This window comes from Mustela nivalis (assembly GCF_964662115.1).
Source record: "Mustela nivalis genome assembly, chromosome: 6".
In the NCBI taxonomy this organism is placed as follows: Eukaryota; Metazoa; Chordata; class Mammalia; order Carnivora; family Mustelidae; genus Mustela; species Mustela nivalis.
Genome location: NC_139025.1, coordinates 40,081,886 through 40,103,013, shown reverse-complemented (window position 1 = coordinate 40,103,013; position 21,128 = coordinate 40,081,886). Strand labels below are relative to the sequence as shown.

At 34.1% G+C, this 21,128-nt stretch overlaps 1 long non-coding RNA gene across 6 annotated transcripts in view; it reads right to left on the bottom strand.

The window, feature by feature from the left end:
- Nucleotides 1-21,128, bottom strand: part of LOC309866914 — a 135,428-nt gene that overhangs the window by 111,187 nt on the left and 3,113 nt on the right. For 2 of the 6 annotated variants that reach the window (XR_014312879.1, XR_014312880.1), the window contains exon 2: nt 11,907-11,984. The exons of 2 other annotated variants lie outside the window; for them this stretch is intronic. This is a non-coding gene — a long non-coding RNA (uncharacterized lncRNA). Of the gene's footprint in view, nt 1-10,711; nt 10,799-11,906; nt 11,985-21,128 lie in introns of all 6 variants that reach the window. 2 more of the 6 variants (XR_014312878.1, XR_014312877.1) reach the window with 2 other exon arrangements.

The window sequence follows — 21,128 nt, the reverse complement described above, 5'->3', positions numbered from 1 at the left end:
GACAGTTGTCTTTTTAAAATAATAAACTGGATGGGAAAAATAAGTATAATTGGCTTTCACTAGAGAAAAGGAATTTTCATGAATTAGAAAAGTATAAAGCAGGAAAAACATTAAGTCACTATTCAGCATCCACTTAACATTCAGCATATTTTCTTGCAGCCATTTTTCCTATGTATTTGTTATATATTTGAGATTTATCATTTGATTTTTATGTACTATGTATTGTTAAATTCTGAGATATCTTACTATTTCTATTATATATATATATATATATATATATATATGAATTTTATTTATTTATTTGACAGAGATCACAAGTAGGCAGAGAGGTAGGCAGAGAGAGAGGGGGAAACAGGCTCCCTGCTGAGCAGAGAGCCCAATGTGGGGCTCAATCCCAGGACCCTGGGATCATGATCTGAACCGAAGACAGAGGCTTTAACCCACCGAGCCACCCAGGCACCCCTCTATTATATATTCTTAATTACATCTGAATTTCTTGTTAACAGTAAATTTATAATACAAATTTTTTTTTTTTAAAGAGGGGAAAGGATAGGAGGGGCAGAGAGAGAATCTTAAGCAGGCTTCATGCTTAGCTTGGAACCCGATGTGGGGACTCAATCTCACAGTCCTGAGATCATGACCTGAACCAAAATCAATGGTCAGATGCTTAACTGACTGAGTCACCCAGGTGCCCCAGTAATACATAATTTGATAATAACACTAAAAATAATACAAATTTGTACCTAGACATTGCTAGGTACTATATAGAAAATAGACATAGATCTGATCTTTAGAACATTTTAATATAAATATGTGATAAATAATTTCATATAAAGCAATGAGGGGGATGATTACTAACATAATTTACACAGTTCTCAATTTTTTTCTGCCATGAGAGCAAATGTCAATGACATGATAAACAACACACTCCATTCCCCTAAGAATGCCTAGATGGGTTAAGCCATTGGTTATGTGCAGTTCATAAAGCAATAGCTATAACTTCATTTCTTTCCTGTTCAACAAAACAACTATTACTCTTAGGTGAAAATGAGATCTTTTGTTTAAAAGGACTGAACTGAACATGTAATTGGACATGAGGGATGTTTTTATAGGAGTGACTTTAGATCTGCCCTAAATTATTCAATTAAATGATTCACAAACAGAGGAATTTCATAGTTACAAATTATTTGTAACATACTTCACAACAGATTATGACAAAACAGGAAGTAGTACTTTAAATTTACAAACCACTAGCCCATTTTTTACATGGTTTATCTTAATAACCCACTCTATGAAGTAGATATGACATATACTGTCTCCATTTATAGATAAAGAAACTTGCTTAAGGAAAAGATATACCAAATCCTGGATTTTTTCCAACTCTGAATTCATTACTTTTTCAATTTCTACAAGTGAATTGACATTTGACTATTACTAATGTGCTGTGTAATCAGCTCTTGTAGCGCCCTAATGTATGTAAAAACTGTAAACTATTTATTCATTCTCTTCCAATGTATTTAGCTTAGGGAAAATGCATAATTTCTACAGTAAAATTAGTTCTTTGCTCCTAGCAAATGTCTTGATAGATTTATTTTATATGCAGTCATATGCATGAATATATAACTTGTTTTAAATTAAAAACAATTCCACAAACAACTTGGAAAGCTAAAAATTAGGACACTTTATAGATTAGGAGCCTAGAATGCTGAACTGAATATAGATGATATCAAAATGATCTTCTGATATATATATATGTATGATTATAATAATTATTCAATAATAATTTCATTATTTACTTCTATTTTTATAGTTCTACACTTCTCTGATTAATGGCACAAAATTAACTATGGTTGTAAACATATTTTTGCCTAGAATAATTAGTGTGTACCTTGTGTATATGTTTGCAGGCACCCATGGCCAGTTTTAAAATAATCCTTATATTTAAGTAAAACACCATTTCACTATTTATTCATATCTTTCATACATTATGAGAAGTGTTTGTTTTAAAACATTAGATCTTATTGTTAGACATGCTTTAGACTCTAGCTTCAATTAAATGTTACTTACATAAAAAGAAGTAAATTATTTATAGTTCTGTAAGAGTAGAAATAAGCACTTATGGCCAAGTTCTGTTGGTTTTTCAATGAATCTGATCAAATCAATCTTTTTTATGAGATAGAAACTGGCTGGTTTTTTAGATTCCCCTGCTCTAATATGATTTTCTGGGTGAGCTCCAAGTGCCTGCCTGCTTTTCTTATTCATCTCTCTGCACTTGCCTTCATTATTGAAGTATTTTTTTAAGATTTTTATTATTTTTTTAAGTAATCTCTACACCCTTTGCGGGGCTCGAACTTACAACTCCAGGATCAAGGATCGCATGCTCTACCAACTAAACCAACCACGTGCCCCTATTGAATTATTTTTAAAGAAAAACTCATACAAATTACAATTTTAGTTCACAGTTGCCTTTAGGAACTAGTAATTTAGCAGGAACACCAATAATTTTTTAGTAATATTTTACTTCTAGAAGTTTTTATTTTTATATTCATTTATGTTTTTATATACATAAAAATATGAATTATGATATTCTTTATGACTTTTTCTTTAATTGATGAATAAAAATGTTTTATAAGCTGGGTGCCTGGGTGGCTCAGTTGGGTAAGCATCTGACTCTTGGTTTTGGCTCAGGTCATGATCTCAGGGTTGTGAGATCAAGCCTGCCTCAGTCTCTGTGCTGGGTGTGGAGCCTGCTTAACATTCTCCCTCCTCTTCTCCCTCTGCCCCCCCCTTCTCTCTCCCTCTTTTAAAAAAAAAGAAGTTTTGCAAACTACTGAAAAGACATTTCTCAAACTAAATATGTTCATTTTTTTAATCTTAAAATATTGTTTTGGTGAGGATTTTTCCTTACAACTAAGATAAAATGAATGATTTTATATTCAAAACACAAAATGCTGTAACCTGAAAATATAATATTCAAAGGAACTCAGAAGTGAAGTAGCTTTTGCAAGTGGTAATTATCTGAAATCAAATTATTGATCATATATGTTTTATTTATTAGGGCTTTTCTTAACTGTATGGCCTCTTAAGGATATCAAAAGCCAATTCATCAACATCATCATTTTCCATATAAAACACATGTGATTCTGAAATGCTAAGTTTAAATTTTAAATTAAAATATATTTCTTATATTGTATCATTAAAAATAAAAGTATTCCTTAGGCTCTGAATAAAATTCGAATTAACTTACAAATGTTTAAATATATTTCACACTAGAAGAGTTACATTAGTTAAACATTACAAAGAGGGGAAAAAGGGTTACTTACTATTTTTGTAAACTCTTTTTGATTACATTTATTTTAAATAAAAATATCTGTGGGGCGCCTGGGTAGCTCAGTGGGTTAAGCTGCTGCCTTCGGCTCAGGTCATGATCTCAGGGTCCTGGGATCGAGTCCCGCATCGGGCTCTCTGCTCAGCAGGGAGCCTGCTTCCCTCTCTCTCTCTCTCTCTCTGCCTGCCTCTCCGTCTACTTGTGATTTCTCTCTGTCAAATAAATAAATAAAAATATCTGTATTTTAAATAGAAAAAAATAAGATCAAGTGGTTTTAAAGCTGTAGATTTTATCATGGACCTGCATGTTTTACATCTTGCTTATTACTGTAAAACATTTTTTTTTCTAAAAAACGTTTTAGATAATTTAGTCGTTTGGCTTTACCATTTGTTTCATCTTTACTTATAACATAATGCCTCCCCTCCCATCTCTCCCGTCCCCAAAATGTTTCACAAGTATGTTTCTCAAAGAACAACCAAAAGAGGCTAATCTGTAAAAAATATCAATAACATTTTTAAGTTCCCAATTATTTCTTATTTCTTCCCATTAGTTTGGCTGAGAATGGGTATTTACAAACACTGGTAGCCTACTTTCTTATGTTCTTTCACTTTTTTATGAAGTGCTTTAAAAGAGTTCAATCAACCTTAATGGTGCATTTTTAGTTAAGGAAATAGAATAGGGAGAAGTCAATTTGAGCTCCAAGATGAACAAGTGTCTTGAGAAAGAATAGGCATAAATGGGTTTAGAAAGCAGAGAGAGTAGGAAGTAAAATGCAGTGAGCAGAGCACTCAGAGAAGCCAGATACAATGGAAAGAGTAAAATACTGCAGAGCTTTTTAAGCTACATACAATTGGAACAATGGACTTGATCCAGCCATCTATGTTAAACTGTTAAAAGGTGAAAAGGAAGCTGGAATTCTATGAAGAGTGTTGAGGAACAGTAGACTGAAGAGCTTTCAATCTAAAGAGAATGAATGCAATCATTCAATAGGATGGAAATGAAGTCAAAATTGGCATATTTCCCTGGTTAATTGACCTTGTGAAGGACTCTGTTCAGCTGTAGGTATGAAGCCATTATTGGCGACAAAATAGTCTTTAAATTGCAACAATACAGTGTACATCTCTGAATTTCATACATACATACCATATACAGATAAACATGCAAGTAGAAATACAACACATAGGTCTCATATAATTGTAAGAATTTACTGTTATAATCTACAGAAATCAGTACACTATATATGTCAAACTTCCCATTCTTCAAGAACAAAAAAGGTTAATTTAGAGTCAGTGGCAAAGATGTAAGTGTACAATTATAAAACCTTAAAAAAGAAAATTAATCTAAAATGACACATATAACTCATAGAATAGAATACTGTGGCATGACTGAATGGCTTAATTTTTTTTAATTAGCTGGCAGTCAATCAGAAGAGATTTTTTTCACATTTTGGGAAAGCTTTTATTGAATGCAATGATACACTTCCCGGGGGGGGGGGGGATGATACACTTCTCTGCTTTAGTAACTAGAATAAATAAAATTTTATTTTCCATGATTTATACTGCCTCAGGGTTATAGTTGTCCATGATTTACAATTGTATAGAAATATACCTGAAGAAAGTATATAGAATGTGTGCTGTAATGTTTTGAATGAAGGTATATCTAGGGAAACACATCTAAAACGTTTATAAATAGAAGCTGAGTAAGACTAAAGTACGAACATTTATTAATGTTAACAGGTTGGGCTATTAACTTTCAAAAAGAATGAGAACGTTAGCCATTTTAATCATCATCCTTTTTTCTGTTATTAAATGCTTTAAATATTCTCTTTAGACTTAGTATTAACTGACAAATATTGACAGTATCAAGGATTTAAACAAGAGCTACAACAGACTTCAGCAACAGTGAAGATTTCCTAGTATCACAGAACTGTTTCAATATAATGCTAATTCCAGCGTTTATTTGTTTTTTTTCAGTGCATTCTAAGAAAATAAGAGGAGAAATATGTACTTATAACATGAATATTTCAGTTAACTTCAACATTTAGAAAAGAAATAATCAAAAACAGTTATTAAGGATAATAAAAGCCAAACTTAATTTTTAAAGAGCTTTATTCTCATGGGGGAAACAAAAAATGAAAAAAATTAGTTTTTGCTGGAAAACACTTTTCTAACTCAAAAAGCAGTTGTTTTAATATTAGATCCTGCATACTTTTTGATTACTTTCAATTATATTCAAGAGATCAAAAAAGAATACTATTATGAGGCTAGATGAGGAAAATCAAGTGAAAACAAAGCAGAATATTGGTATCGAAAGTAATTTTATTCAGGGATGCCTGGGTGGCTCAGTTGGTTAAGCAGCTGCCTTCGGCTCAGGTCCTGATCCTGGCGTCCTGGGATCGAGTCCCACATTGGGCTCCTTGCTTGGCAGGGAGCCTGCTTCTCCCTCTGCCTCTGCCTGCCATTCTGTCTGCCTGTGCTCACTCTCTCTCCCTCTCTCTCTCTGACAAATAAATAAAATCTTAAAAAAAAAATAAAGTAATTTTATTCATATTTGGTTATAAATAAGTTTACCTCCCTTACTGGATCTTAAACATTTAAGTTATTTTACATTGAAATCAGTTATTAATACATATACTGTTTTGTTTCCCACTAAATTTTATAATTTTATTTATTATATTTATCATGAATCTTTCCATGATATGTGGAGGGAAAAGAACAAAAACAATTAGCTGATGGTATAAGATTATAAAAATATATTAAAAATTTATGGACTTGTAAGTTTTTAAAAAATTGATACTATTCCTTTGATATATATCACTTTTTCATCTGTATGTGTGATCAAGCTTACCATAGCTAACTGGCCTATATACTATTATTTTTTAAAGGTTTTAATTTATTTATCTGAAAAAGAGAGAGCATGTGCACACAAGTAGGGGGGTAGGTAGAGGCAGAGGGAGAAGGAGAAGCAGACTCTCCACTGAGGAGGAAGCTCAAAATGGTACCTGATCCCTGGACCCCAAGATCATGACTAGTGCCAAAGGCAGATGCTTAACCAACTGAGCCTCCCAGGCACCCCTAAATGGTATATATATTAAAGAGGTAAGCATGTGAATAATGTTTTGGTAGAGAATAGAGGATACACAAGTAACAAAAAGAATTACATAAACCAAAGAGCTTACCTCCCACATAGAAGATTGCTTCTATTTCATGACATTATACCCCTAATGACCTTTTACACTTATAAAAGAAGTATACCTCACCATCTGGGAGACCAAAAACTCAATTATATACCATTATCAAATCTTCAATATCAGTAGAACAAAGAAAGCAGTATCAGAGCCAACCCCACAAGCTATGAAATTATTTCCCCTAGGAATTATAAATGTAGAAGACTTCAGGGACCTGCCACATAACCTAAATGAAAGAGACCAGATATAAGAAAAATGAACAGCCAGAAATATAATCAACTGCATTTTTACTGAAATAAAATGTGTTAGTTTCCATTTGCCCTTCCAGATCTACTCTACATCTTTTCCTTGCTTTGTCACTCTAGAGAATGACTCATGGACAACGTCAACCAGGGTTCTTTGTCTATCTGGCAGTTGGGTTTAGCCAATGGAAGAACTGGTAGTCTATCAAAGAGAGGGAGAAGAATAAAATTTAGGGTTTAGTAGTAACTGTATTCCTTTACAATGGCCCCAGCTCCACTTAGGCTCTCCTAAAACTCTCTGGATTCAAGCAAGCTCCCTCCTTTTACACTTCAGGCCTTAGATTGTTGCAAATTTGTAATGCATCACCAATGCCAATCTTCTATAATTCATTACTCATCTGGTTTGGAACTGACACCCGACACCTTTTTTTTTTTTCTACAGCAAGATGTTAATGTGAGGTTGGAGTTGTGATTACAGTATGAAATTCAGACTTCATTTCTGGGAGCCATATTTTAAAATTAGTCTTATGGCCAGAAAAAAGTGTTCACAAATACAAGAACTTTAATTATGGATAAAATCCTTCACAGTGGTTTTTACATATTAGTCTTGCAAAGTCTATAGAATTCTGGTATTCCAGTGTCACTTTATTTAATTTTTAATTCATTAATTCCACTTATAACTATTCATTCTCTTGATGGACATCTGGGTTCTTTCCATAGTTTGGCTATTGTGGACAAATGAATGGATAAAGAAGATGTGCTATATATATGAGATATATATATATCCAATGGAATATTACTCAGCAATCAAAAAAATGTCTTCCCATTTGCAACAACATGGATGGAACTAGAGGGTATTACACTAGGTGAAATAAGTCATTCAGAGAAAGACCATTATCATATGATCTTACTCATATGTGGAATTTAAGAAACATAACAGGATCATAGGGGAAGAGATGAAAAATAAAACAAGACAAAATCAAAGAGGGAGACAAACCATAAGAGACTTTTTTTTTTTAAGATTTTATTTATTTATTTATTTGACAGAGATCACAAGTAGGCAGAGAGGCAGGCAGAGAGAGAGAGAGAGAGGGAAGCAGGCTCCCTGCTGAGCAGAGAGCCCAATGCGGGGCTCAATCCCAGGACCCTAAGATCATGACCTGAGCTGAAGGCAGAAGCTTTAACCCACTGAGCCACACAGGTGCTCCAAGAGACTCTTAATCATAGGAAACAAACTGAGGGTTGCTAGAGGGATGGCAGGTAGGGTATGGGGTAACTGGGTGATGGACATTAAGGAGGGCACGAGATATAATGAGCACAGGGTGTTATATAAGACTGAAGAATCACTGAACCCTACTTCTGAAACTAATATATTATGTATTCATTGAATTTAAATAGAAAATTAATTAAAAAATAACTATTCATTATTATAGTATTAAAAAAACTAACTGCACAATTAGTTCATAAAGTGTGAAATCATGTTAACATTGAAATCAAGTCTTTAACTCCATATATTTATAAGCGTCATACAGGCGATCACTTGCTTTTCTGGAAATTAACTTCAGCCTAGGTAAGGGGGCCAGACTACTCCTTGTCAAACCTGCAAAGATAAAATTTCTCTATGATTGAGTAACTCAACTCCATGCTTCAGAATTTTTCCGTTTCCTTTATTGTCAGCTAGTATTTAAAGTTTGTGGTTAGGTCCTTCTCTATGGTTGTTGATGGAGATTTTTTTATTGTTTCTGTCATTGTAGTTGTTATTTTGTTAGAAATTGGGGACAGTGATTCATTCACCTATTTTAATCTCCATTAAAGACATGAAGATTTTCATGTCTTTCCTAAACACTCAAAAGTAATTCATGTATGAATTTAGTGTCTAAAATGCTGAGTAAAGCTACATTAATCTAAAGAGAACCTAGTGTATTAAAGATTAGTTTTTATCAATGTTAGTAGAAATAAAATGAGTTTGATTAGTAAATTCAAAAAGTATATACATAGAAACTTTGAGAAAAGTTAGGTAAAATGGGAAACACCCAACAGAAGCAAAGAATGTTTTGCAGTTTTTCAACCCAAGGAGTCAGAAAGCTGATACGACCTACTATGGATTAAGGTTTTGGTAAAGCCTCATGACTACTTTTGGTTGTCCTGGCAATGGGAGCTCTACCATATGAAAGTGATATTATAATGAAAACAAAATCAACCAAACTCATGCACATGAATACATGAGAATTATAGGCAAAATAACTTATGGTCTGGCTAGCTCTATCTTGGGAAAATGTCTGGGGATGTTAAATTTGAGAGCATTTGTGCTCTATATAATCAGATAATGTAATCAAGTGTGATGTATCCATAGTAACTTATCCTTTGTACTTAGGGCAGTCACAACCTGGAAGGTTTTTGCATTGAGAAAATGAAGGAGCTTATTATCTTCCTGTCAAGTATGAGATGGCTAGGGATTTAGAGAGTTCTAGCTCTTTGTTGTTTACATAGCTTTCCCCATCCTTTGCTGTGGACCCAGGTTTATTCTGCACAAAGAGAAAAGTGGGATTAAAACTAAGAGTCAGGGGCGCCTGGGTGGCTCAGTGGGTTGAGCCTCTGCCTTCAGCTGGAGTCATGATCTCACGGTCCTGGGATCGAACCCTGCATGGGGCTCTCTGCTCCACAGGGAGCCTGCTCCCTGCCCCTGCCCCACCTTCTGCCTGCCTCTCTGCCTACTTGTGATCTCTCTCCCTCTCTCTCTTTCTCTGTCAAATAAATAAATCTTTTAAAAAAAACCCATCAAAACAAAACTAAGAGTCAACACAGAAGTTCCTTACTCCCATCAAGAATCATACTGACCCCACAAATAAATAGCGATAACTGGATTGTACACCTGTGCTCTTCTCTGCAGAAGTAAATAATTTAACATTTACACAGTTTTTCCTGTAACTTTCAAAAACATCTCTGCCATTTCTTTAACTTACTGATGAAAAGAATTTCTAATCAGGTTCACATTTACAAATCTTTGTTACTAATCAGGGTACAGAATTTTCTCCTGCATTCAATGGACTGTGTAGCAAAAGAAGAAATCTATTCAGTCTTTATCCCTGGTTTCTGACACAAAGCTCCTAAAAATCTTGGAATTTTCCGAGTGATGAGTATCTTTTGTCATTCATAAGGAATCCTCTAAGGAACACCTGAGTTTATGCTAATGAGGTGACAAAGGGTGGGGCTATAGATAGCATCATATGGATCTGGTCACCAGAAAGACCCACTAATTAAAGGGTTAGAACTTTCAGCCCCACTCATGACCTCGTGAAGGGAAAGTGGGGGAGAAGCTAGAGATTAAAGATTTGTAACAACTCTTCATAATAGGACCAGGAAAAGGACATGAATGGGGAAACTGGTGAAATCTGTTAAGTTCCGTAGATTAGTTAACAGTATTTATCAATGTGAATAGCTCACAAAATAAGAAGGCTGGAAAACCAGGCTCTTAGAATGAGCTCCATGGAAAGCTGAGTGGTCACACTCATAGGCAATGTCATGACACAAGAATAATTTAATTAGGGTACTGCTGCCTTGTTGCTGCATGAGTGCTCCTGGACACTATTCTAACTATTTCTGCTTCTTTGCTTTCCATGATTACATTAAAAGCCCCAGGAACATGGCCACACTTACACTGCCTGCCAAAACCTGAGTTTTAAGAGTTTAAAACAAGCATCAGTATTTTTCAGCTTTCCAGGTGGGATCCTGCTTTCCCACTAAGGCTGCCACAAAAGCAAACAAAAGAAAAGGATTTAAATTGGGGGCAACCAAAAGCAATAAATATGCAGTATGTGAAATGATTTAAACCATTTTAATGGAGTTGAACAGGAACACTGATATTTAGAATTTTTTGAAGAGCTTCACTATAAAGTGGGTATAGTAAACTATGGGAGCTGTTCTTTTTGTCTGCCCAGATTTTTTTTTTTTTACCTTGTTTCTTCAGATTCCTTTAGGAAACTGCTCTTCAATTCTATGTTAGTGTTGGGGCTGCCGCTGGTAGGGGTAGGCCCCCTGGACCTGAAATTGAAATATGGACATTACGAGAGTGATTTATTTCTTCCACCGCAATTGCTCAGCTGGTTAGGTCCTTTGGAAGTCTCTGAAGCATTTGTCTGCCACCAAGAAAGAATCTATTTGAAGAATAAATCAATACAAACCAAGAGTGGAGAAAGTCCTGACAGTGGTCTTTGAGCCTCTGGATGCAGTCTTAAGATCTGCCCTTGGACCTCCCAGTTACATAAGCTAATAAACCTTTCAGGGAATTCAATTGTGGCATTTGCAACTAAAAGTTTTCTGACATAGTTATATGCACAAGATATAGAAGATAATATCCTTTCTGTTTTGAGTTCTACAATTAAATAGGAACAAAGAAATACATTCCCCCACTTCCCACAGTAGGGGTAGGAAGGATATTTGGTCATCAATTCATAAAAAAGATAGTTTTAAAAGTAAAGAAAATGCAACTTAGGATGGAAGGAACTAGGGTCTAGGAAAAGAAAAGATGTAAAGTTAATTGCTTGAGAAAGTCAAAAGCAGGAGTAAAAGATAGAGATTAAAGCTATACCATAGGAAATTCATGTTTGATATAAGACTTTTCTTAATAGGAAAGAAATAATTGAATATTTCATAAGGTTATTTTTTTTTTAAGATTACAATCTGGCTTGCCTGAGGTGGGATACAACTTAAATAATGTTATAATAAAAGTCAAAGGATCCACTACAGTAAGATTTATCATTATCTATAAAATCCTAACTTCTCTGGACCTCTGGTTTCTCACCTCTAACACAAGCATCTCTTTTCATCTCTAAAATTGTGATTGAACATTAAATTAGTCTGACAATTACTCTTTGTTACTACCAACATACATGAGCTTAGAAAAGCATGAAGAGCAAGCAGAACAAATTTCAAAACATAAATTTGAACATAATACAATATAATTTGGTGATACTAAAAATTATTTTTCCAACTGGCACAAAAACACATAGCTTAATGGAACAGAACCCTCTTAAAATGTTGGTGGGAATGCAAGCTGGAGCAGTCACTCTGGAAAAGAGTACGAAGCTTCCTCCAGAAGTTAAAAATAGTGCTACCCTATGACCCAGCAATTGCACCACTGGGTACTTACCTCAAAGATACAAACGTAGTGATCTGAAGGGGCACCTGCTCCCCGATGTTTATAGCACCAATGTCCACAATAGCCAAACTGTGGAAAGAACCCAGATGTCTATCGACAAATGAATGGATAAAGAAAATGTCACACACACACACACACACACACACACACACACACACACACACAGGAATACCACTCTGCTATCAAAAACATGAAATCTTGCCATTTACAACAATATGGATGGAACTAGAGAGTATTATGTTAAGCAAAATAAGTCAATTAGAGAAAGAATTACCTCACTCATGTGCGGAATTTAAGTAACAAAACAGGATCACTGGGAAAGGGAGGGAAAAATAAGACAAAATAAGAGAGGGAGACAAATTGTAGGAGAGCCTGGTGATGGGGATTAAGGAGGGCACATATTGCATGGAGCACTGGGTGTCATACATAAACAATGAATCTTGGAACACTACATCAAAAACTAATGATGTACTGTATGGTGAAATAATTTTTAAAAAATCATAGGAAACAAACAGGCTTGCTGGAGAGGAGAGGGTGGGGTGATGGGTAACTGGGTAACAAATATCAAGGAGGACATGTGATGTAATGAGCACTGGGTATTATATAAGACTGATGAATCACTGATTTCTACCTCTGAAACTAGTAATACATTATATGTTAATTAAATTTAAATAAAAGAATAAAATAAAATATTCTTTTCCTAACTGCTTTATATATTTCATTTTTTATGGTACTGTATTTTTAAATCTATTGACTAGCCCTCTTTTCAACTTCTGATGCACATCTAGAAATTCATCCATAGCTTCAAAAAAAAATTTTTTTTGTAGTAAAATATACAAAACATAAAATTTACCATTTTTACCTTTGTTTTTTCAAATATAGTGGAACACACATGAAATTTACCATCTGAACCATTTTTAATTGTACAGATGAATGGCATTAGTCACATTCACAGTGTTGTGTTACCATCACCCCCACCTATCTCTAGATCTCTTTGCACCTTGCAAAACCAATACTCTGTACTCATTAAACAATAACTCCCTATTCCCCCTTCTCTAAGCCCCTTGCAACCACCATTTTATTTTCTGTCTCTATGAATTTGATTACGCTCATATAAATGGAACCATACAGTATTTGCTTTCTTGTGAATGGTTTGTTTCACTTAGCATTATGTCTTCAAAGTCCATCAATGCCATAGCATGTATCAGAATTTCCTTCCAAGGCTGAATAATATTCCAAGGTATGTACATACCACAATTTGCTTATCCATTCATTCATCAATGGACAGTTGGTTTCCTGCCACCTTTTATGGAATAATGCTGCTATTATGAATAATGCTGCTATGAACACTAATGTAAAAATATGCCTTCAAGTCCCTGCTTTCACTTATTTGGGGTATATCTAGAAGTAGAATTTCTGAATTATATAGTAATTCTATGTTTAATTTTTTGAGGAGACACTATCCATTTTTCACAGCAGCTGTACCATTTTATAGTCCCACAGGCAATGCCCAGGAGTTCAACTGAGAACTACTTTTATACATTAAAATGTTTTATTTTTCAATAAAATACATTTCAAAAACAAACACTGAAATGATCATCTAACCATGTTAAAACAGCTATTATTTTCTAAAATCCAAAAGCTTTCTCATTTGTATATTTTTAATAGAACTGTAATACTTTATATAATTTTGGGTTTTTTTCTCCATTATACATCTAAGCATCTTCCATGACATTCCTACAAAGCCCCAATTTATCATTTTAATGAATATAGACATTTTAATGTCTATATTCAGCCAAAGGGAAATATTATTGCTTTCTTAATCATTGAAACTTTGAACATTCAAGTTGCTTCCAATTTTACATCATTAGAAATACACAAATACATATGTTCATAAATTCTTTTTCTTTCTGTTGAATACTTTCCATAGGAAGGTATTAATGTTAAAAAGTTCATACAATTTTTAAAGTTGTTGACAAATATCACTAAATTTATTTCCAAAGGGACCACAACAGTTTGTATTACCCTAGCAGTCTCACCACAGTGACCCATGACTGGAGGGAGTTATCCTTCCATTCATCTCTAATTCCCTAATAAGCTGTCTATCACTTGGTAAACACACAATACAATTTTACGGATTGAATTCATGAATGGATAAATAAGAATGCCATTTTACTGAATCCTCACCATTTCTGAATCTTATTTTGTTTGCTAATTTATGATAGCCAGTGCTTTTTAGACTGGCTTAAACTATTTTAAAGCAATAAAAAATTTGGCCAGGAAATCAGAAGGTCCATTAAAAAATGAATCTTCTTGGGGCACCTGGGTGGCTCAGTGGATTAAGCCGCTGCCTTCAGCTCGGGTCATGATCTCAGTGTCCTGGGATCAAGCCCCACATGGGGCTCTTTGCTCAGCGGGGAGCCTGCTTCTCTCTCTCTCTCTCTCTCTGCCTGACTCTCTGCCTACTTGTGATCTCTCTGTCAAATAAATAAATAAAATCTTAAAAAAAAAAATGAATCTTCTTGCTAGCATAAAGATCTTTCTTGGTATGTAAACATTTTCCTATTCATTGTCAGGTGTAATGTAATTTCACTCAATTATAACCTTTCATTCTAAGCATAAAATAGGATTGTGGGGTCACTTTTCCTAACTTGCCATCTTTTGTGTTATTGGGTAGATACAACCTCTATTTAGCATTTATATATAAGCAAACAAAATAGTATCAGCCACTCTCAACTCATCGTAACCAAAATGTCATTAGCTCTAGGTTTTCTTTGTCTTATTTTGGCTTTTTGTCTGTGAATTTTCTAGCCATTAAACTGTGAGTTACTTGACATTAAGTAATGTTTCTTTTTCATCTTTGTACCTGCCAAACTGACAAAACTTTCCATGCTAGGAATCACCAAATATTTTTGGTATACATATTATGCTATATTTTTTCTGTTTGGTCTAATTGAGAATAATTTTAAGGAACCATGATACAAATAAATTTTATACATATTATAAGGTACTCTCTTTATGTTAAAGTACTAGAATAAAATTATCAAATAAAAAGGAAGATTTAAACTATCCTGATATTCAGCATAGTATTCAATTGTTCTTCATGGGTTGTAAATTATAATGGGGCTGTTACAAAACTGTCAAATTCTTCCCAAAGCAATTTTCAAGTTAATCAGCATGGACAATCACTCTTTTCATTTCTGTGGCAATAAGAAAATTTTAAGCAATATCTTTTGATTGGAGTTGTCTTGAAAATTGCTTCATTGGAGGCCTTTATTTTAAAATGCAATAAGCCTGAAATATTAAATGTAATTTGTCATGTAGCCTAGAGAAAGAATGAAGCATTTGGTACATTTTTCCTAATTGTTTCTGATTGCTGCCTGGGTAGCTCCAGCACTTCTCCATCTTCAAAATCACCTTCCAGGGCTTCAACATCTTTGACCATTACTTTTAATCAAAGGGGCTAAACATAAAATAATTTGACTATTATGTAGCAGAAATCTTAACAATACTGGCTTTCACATTTTTATTTAATTGACTTTAAAGAGAGACCCCTCAGAAACTACATTGTTAATGAATTCTGATTAAGGTGACAAATTACCTAATGTTAATACTGACAGAAATCACTGTCCCAGGAAAAGTGGTCAGTACTAAAGTCAGCGGAATTGTTTTCCAACGATAATCATGTTTTGTGAAGGCCTGCCTAACAATAAATAAAGCTCATTCCTATGTTTAAAGTGTGATTATTTAGGAAACTTAGACACCTTATAAATTTGCATAAATTTCCTTCACACTCAGAGCACTATTTTCTTAAATTTCTGAATAATCTGAAGTTTTCTTAAATATTTCTTAAATTTTCTTAAATATTTATTAAATAATCTGAAGTTCCCATGTCCATTTATCCAAGAAGGAAGAAATCACTGTTTGAATTAATGCTTTGACAAGGAGTGAGAAAAATATTGGTCCAGTAAATTATGAAAGCTGTACAAAGCATTGTTGAGGGTTCTCAGGTAGGACTGCTTTTGTTTCTGAACAGAATGAGTCCTTTTCTTTGGGAGGACGTAGTAATGGATGGGTTATTAATGCTATAATTAAAGGGAGGGGAAATTAGCTTAGGGCCCTCCTTGTTCACATTCTCATAAGGCAAATATTATTCCCCATGTGCACCAGGGAAAAAAAGGAATAAAAATTCTTCCCAGAGGAATTCACTTCACATTCAGGTTAGTATTTTTAAGATGCACTATAGTTTTTTTTAAAAAATGTTGGGGGGAAAGGAACACAGATTCAAAAAGGATATCTTTATTTGCAGAGTGTAATTTTTAGGTTTTCATAGTCCAGTGTTCTAGCTATCTGGGCATATCAATGATAGAGGATCAAGCTGCACAGGGACACTGAATTGTGGAATTCAAAGTGTATGCCTCTATACTAACTGGGCCATTCTAAATAAAAATATTTTCATTAGAATTTTTCAGCAGAGAACATAACTATATGTTGTTTTTTTTTTTTAAATCTTTTTTTTTTTAAGATTTTATTTATTTATTTGATAGAGAGAGATCAGAAGTAGATGGAGAGGCAGGCAGAGAGAGAGAGAGAGGGAAGCAGGCTCCCTGCCGAACAGAGAGCCCGACGCGGGACTCGATCCCAGGACCCTGAGATCATGACCCGAGCCGAAGGCAGCGGCTTAACCCACTGAGCCACCCAGGCGCCCCTATATGTTGGTTTTTATTACATATGTTAGGCCCTGTGTGCCCTTAAAAAAAAGCTTGTCTCTAAAATTTTGTTATTGTTACCAAAAGAAAAAGTTATGAGGGAGAAGATTCACAGGGGAAAAAATCCATAATTTTATATAAAACCACAAAAATGATCCATTGTTTCTTTTAAGTTTTTATTTAAATTCCATTTAACATACAGTGTAATATTTGTTTTAGGAGTAGAATTTAGTGATTTAACGCTTACATACCCAGTGCTCATCACAAGTGCCCTCTTTAATCCCCATCACCTATTTAACCCATTCCCCCACTCACCTCCTCTGTTTGTTTCTTAACACATGGTTGCTTCCACAAGTTAATACATCTCTTTTTTGCCTGCTGATTTTTGTTGTTAAATACATTTTCTAATTCTGAAGTCTTTTAGGAGGAAATTTTCTATGTAAAAACATGAATCCAGTATTTGGCTTGAAATTCATACACAACAGAATTTTTATTCAGTAGGATTAATAATTACTCTAATATTTGTTTCTATACATTGGTTTTCATTTAAGCTATAAGCCTAAAAAGCAACTCTGGTAAAAAAAAATTGTTTAATTACTGGAATAAATTTTATTAAAAATGGTTGTACTTTATTTTTATAGAGAGAGAGACAGTGGTGTGGGGAAGGGCAACAGGAGGGAGAGAGAGAGAATCTTAAGCAGGCCCCATGCCCAGCATGGAGACCAACATGGGGCTCCATCTCATGGCCCCGAGATCATGACCTGAGCTTAAATCAAGAGTTGGATGCTCAACTGACTGAGCCACACAGGAGCCCCCCAAAATTGTTGTACTTTAAAATTACATGGCTGGGGGTGCTTGGCTGACTTAGTCAGTGGAGTGTGGGACTCTTGATCTTGGAGTTGTGAGATCAAGCCCCACACTGAGTGTAGAGATTACTTACATATAAAATCTTACAAAAAAAATAAAATTATATTGCTAAAGACAAGCCATGTATGAAAATTTCTTCCATTAAAAAAAAAGTAAATTTCCTCCATTAACATTTAGATATTGCTCATTCAAAAAAATAGGATTCCCATATATTTTATGTTATATATAGCATATATACATGTCTGTATAAATAACACTAAATGCATAAAATTTACATATATACCAAAAATTAAAATTTTATATGCAACATTGCAAAGAAATTCTAATCTTGAGAATGTATATATAAGTTCAGCAAAGGCTCTCACTTAGTATAAAATGAACTCACTTCAAGGATTCCTACAGGTATATCACTGGAGTAGTTCAGATTCTAAGCAATCTCTGATTAGAACATTATAATGTTATAACATTATAATTATAAATTATAACATAATTTCCAACTGTAATATAACATTTAAAAATAACAGCATTTCTCTCCCTATAAAAGCATCAATACTGTAATCTTTTACTCATAGAAACTAGCAACTATATCTTCCAATCATTTTCTGGATAAAGGTACTATTATAAAAGCAAAAATCCACTATGCTACCTTTCAAGTTATATAGTGGCTTGGTGGGATTTTGGGGGGCAGGGTGTAGAGATATTTTTGATTGTCAGTTTAATTTTGAGTATAATTTTATATTTGAAGATTATAAAAGTGATACAAACTTAAAAATACTTTAACAGCACAAAAGAGTAACATAAAAAGTAAAAGTTTCCCTTCCCATCAAACCCTTCTAGAGGTTAACTTCTCTCATAGTTCCTTATGTATCCTTCAAAAATAAGCATATACAAAGCATGCTCATGCATACATCTAGATTTTAACATAAGATCATGTTAGGTTCCATGATCAAAGGAGCAGACTGATACAAAGCGAAGGTCAAGCAAAGCTTTATTTCTCACCAAGCATCGAGAATCAAACTGACCATTCGGGGCTGCCTCTTACAGAGACAGCAAGTGACTCCTAGCCTCACAGACTAACTTTTATAGAGCAAAGGCCAGGTGGTTGGGCCTGGCCACACACAGGTGGCCAATGAGATTGCAACACACAGAGAAAGCTGCACAGTCATGCTAGGTCACACACGTGTGGCCAATTGAATTACAGTTCACCCCATTGTAGCTATTTGAACTAGCCTATCACCTTGGTCAGGACTGGCGCCCAAAAGGTGGGGCCCACACTCCTTGGTAGCTGGGGAGACAGTATACACACTCCACTGATTGGATGTCTCCACCTGGCCCCACTCATCTCTGAATTCGGGCTCTGATGTCTCCACCTGACCTGACCCACCCTTGTATTTGGGCTCTGTTATCAGGGACTGGTTGACCATATTTTACTGGTTTCCCAGACTTGCTTTTAAGTAAGTTCCCCTGGGGGGTGAGGGGCCGGGTCAGTTTAAGTTTTACTGCATAAACAACAAAACCACTGTTTAACCGAGATGAAATCACTCTGGCTAAATAGGCCCTTACAATCATACTATAACTTTTAAGTTATACAAATAGTAAATTTTAAATTTTTTACTTAAGTTAGACATGTTTGCATAGCAATACACGCAGATATACTTTATTTACCTTATTTAACTTGTTCTCTGTTGAAGAATGTTTTCTGTTTTGCTACATTGTAAATACATCTTTGTACAAATATCATTGCATACTTGAGAAATCTGTAAAGGTGGTACATCTGTAAAGTATATTTCTAGACATGAAATTTCTCTGAAAGGGAACTGCAGAGCCAAGCTAATTTCAAAATGTACCTCCAATCTACTATCCCACCAACATTGGTTACTGTTGATACTGTTATTTATATTTTATGTATAAATTTTGTTGTTGATATATAGTTTATGTACAAGGTTTTTGTGTTTTTGCTACATGTGGCTTAATTCCCTTAAATATTTATCTGTGAATAATTGCCAGTTTTCATATTTTTAAATATATTAACCCAAAGGGAGCATCCCATTGTAAGCTGTAGGAAGTCATTCTGACCAGTGTGGACTTTTTCATTCAACGGCAATAGTAGCTTGAATCTGGAGAGATTGTGAGAAGGTATTTAAACTTTCTTCTACCTTTAGACAAATTACACTATACTCCCTCTCCACCCTCCCCCTAAACACACATTCAATTACAATTTCAAACAAAAATTTTATCAGGCAACTTGTTCACTGCATTTCCTTATATATTCATTCTAAAGGAAAGTGAAGATAAGGTTCACATGATCCTAAACAGTTGGTACATTTTTAAATAAAGAAGTTAGCAGGTAAATGCCAAGAAAAGGACATCTAAAAACTTCAGCTCTAGCTTTAGAAATTAGTATTACTGAGACATATCCTTGGTAACAGTATAATAGAAGAGGTTAATTTATGTTCCAATCTTAGTGTAGGATGCTGGGAATAAAGACTATGAAATCTTATCTGCACAGTCCGCTCTTACTTATGTGTGCCAAAATAAGGGGAAATTGTTGCAATTCAGATCTACATATACCTTAATTTTTGTAAAGAGTGAAATAATGAATATACATGTAGATATTTAGAGTTTGATCTTTCAGTGAAAGTTACATTCACAAACTCTTAAAAATTTTAACATAATTTTTAAAATGAAACTCTAGCCTTTTAAATATTCCAATTTAGTGATTTTCAGTCTATCAACAATTCTACTATGCTCTTTTTAAACAAATGCCTAAAATAAGTTTCCAGTGGTGACAACTTTCTAAAATAATATTAATTAAAACACTCCTAAAATTAAAAACCTAATCTGTGAAATTATTGATAGGAAATAATAATGAAATTTAAGAACCACACAAGAAAATTAAAAGTTCTTAAATCCAAATTCTGAAAAATTCTATCCTTTTCATCCTATACTTATCAGATATTAATACAAACTTTTCAGAATTGTAATTTAAAATATATTGTATTTTACAACAAAGTTTAAAACTAGTTAATGGCAAGCTATGATTACATTATACATTGTTTATTTTATAGTCCTATTTATGAATGTTTACCTAGTATGAAATTTTTCTTTATTAAAGGAAGTTTCAATGTGAAACTTTATAACTAACAATTGGTCACTCCTTCTCTTTATGTTATTGAAGTATAGTTGATACACAATGTTACATTAGTTTTAGCTGCACAACACACAGACTGGACAAGTTTATAAATTATACTATGCTCACTGTAAGTGCAGCCACCACCTGTCACCATACTACCTTATTATAATACCACTGACTATATTCCCTATGCTGTAACTTTTATCCCTGTGACTTATTCATTTCCTAACCGGAAGCCTGAATCTCTCACTACCTTTCACCTATTTTGCCCATCCCCCCATTCTCCTCCACACTGGTAACCGCGAATTTTTCTGTATTTATCAGTCTGTTTCTGCTTTTTGTTTGTTTGTTTTTAGATTTTCACATATAAGTGAGGTCGTGTAGTATTTGTCTTTCTCTAACTTATTTCACTTACCATAATCTCCTACTCCATCTTTAATATCCGTATAACTCAATATCACCCAACCCATATGCCTGTGAACATACTAAAATCGCTACCCACCA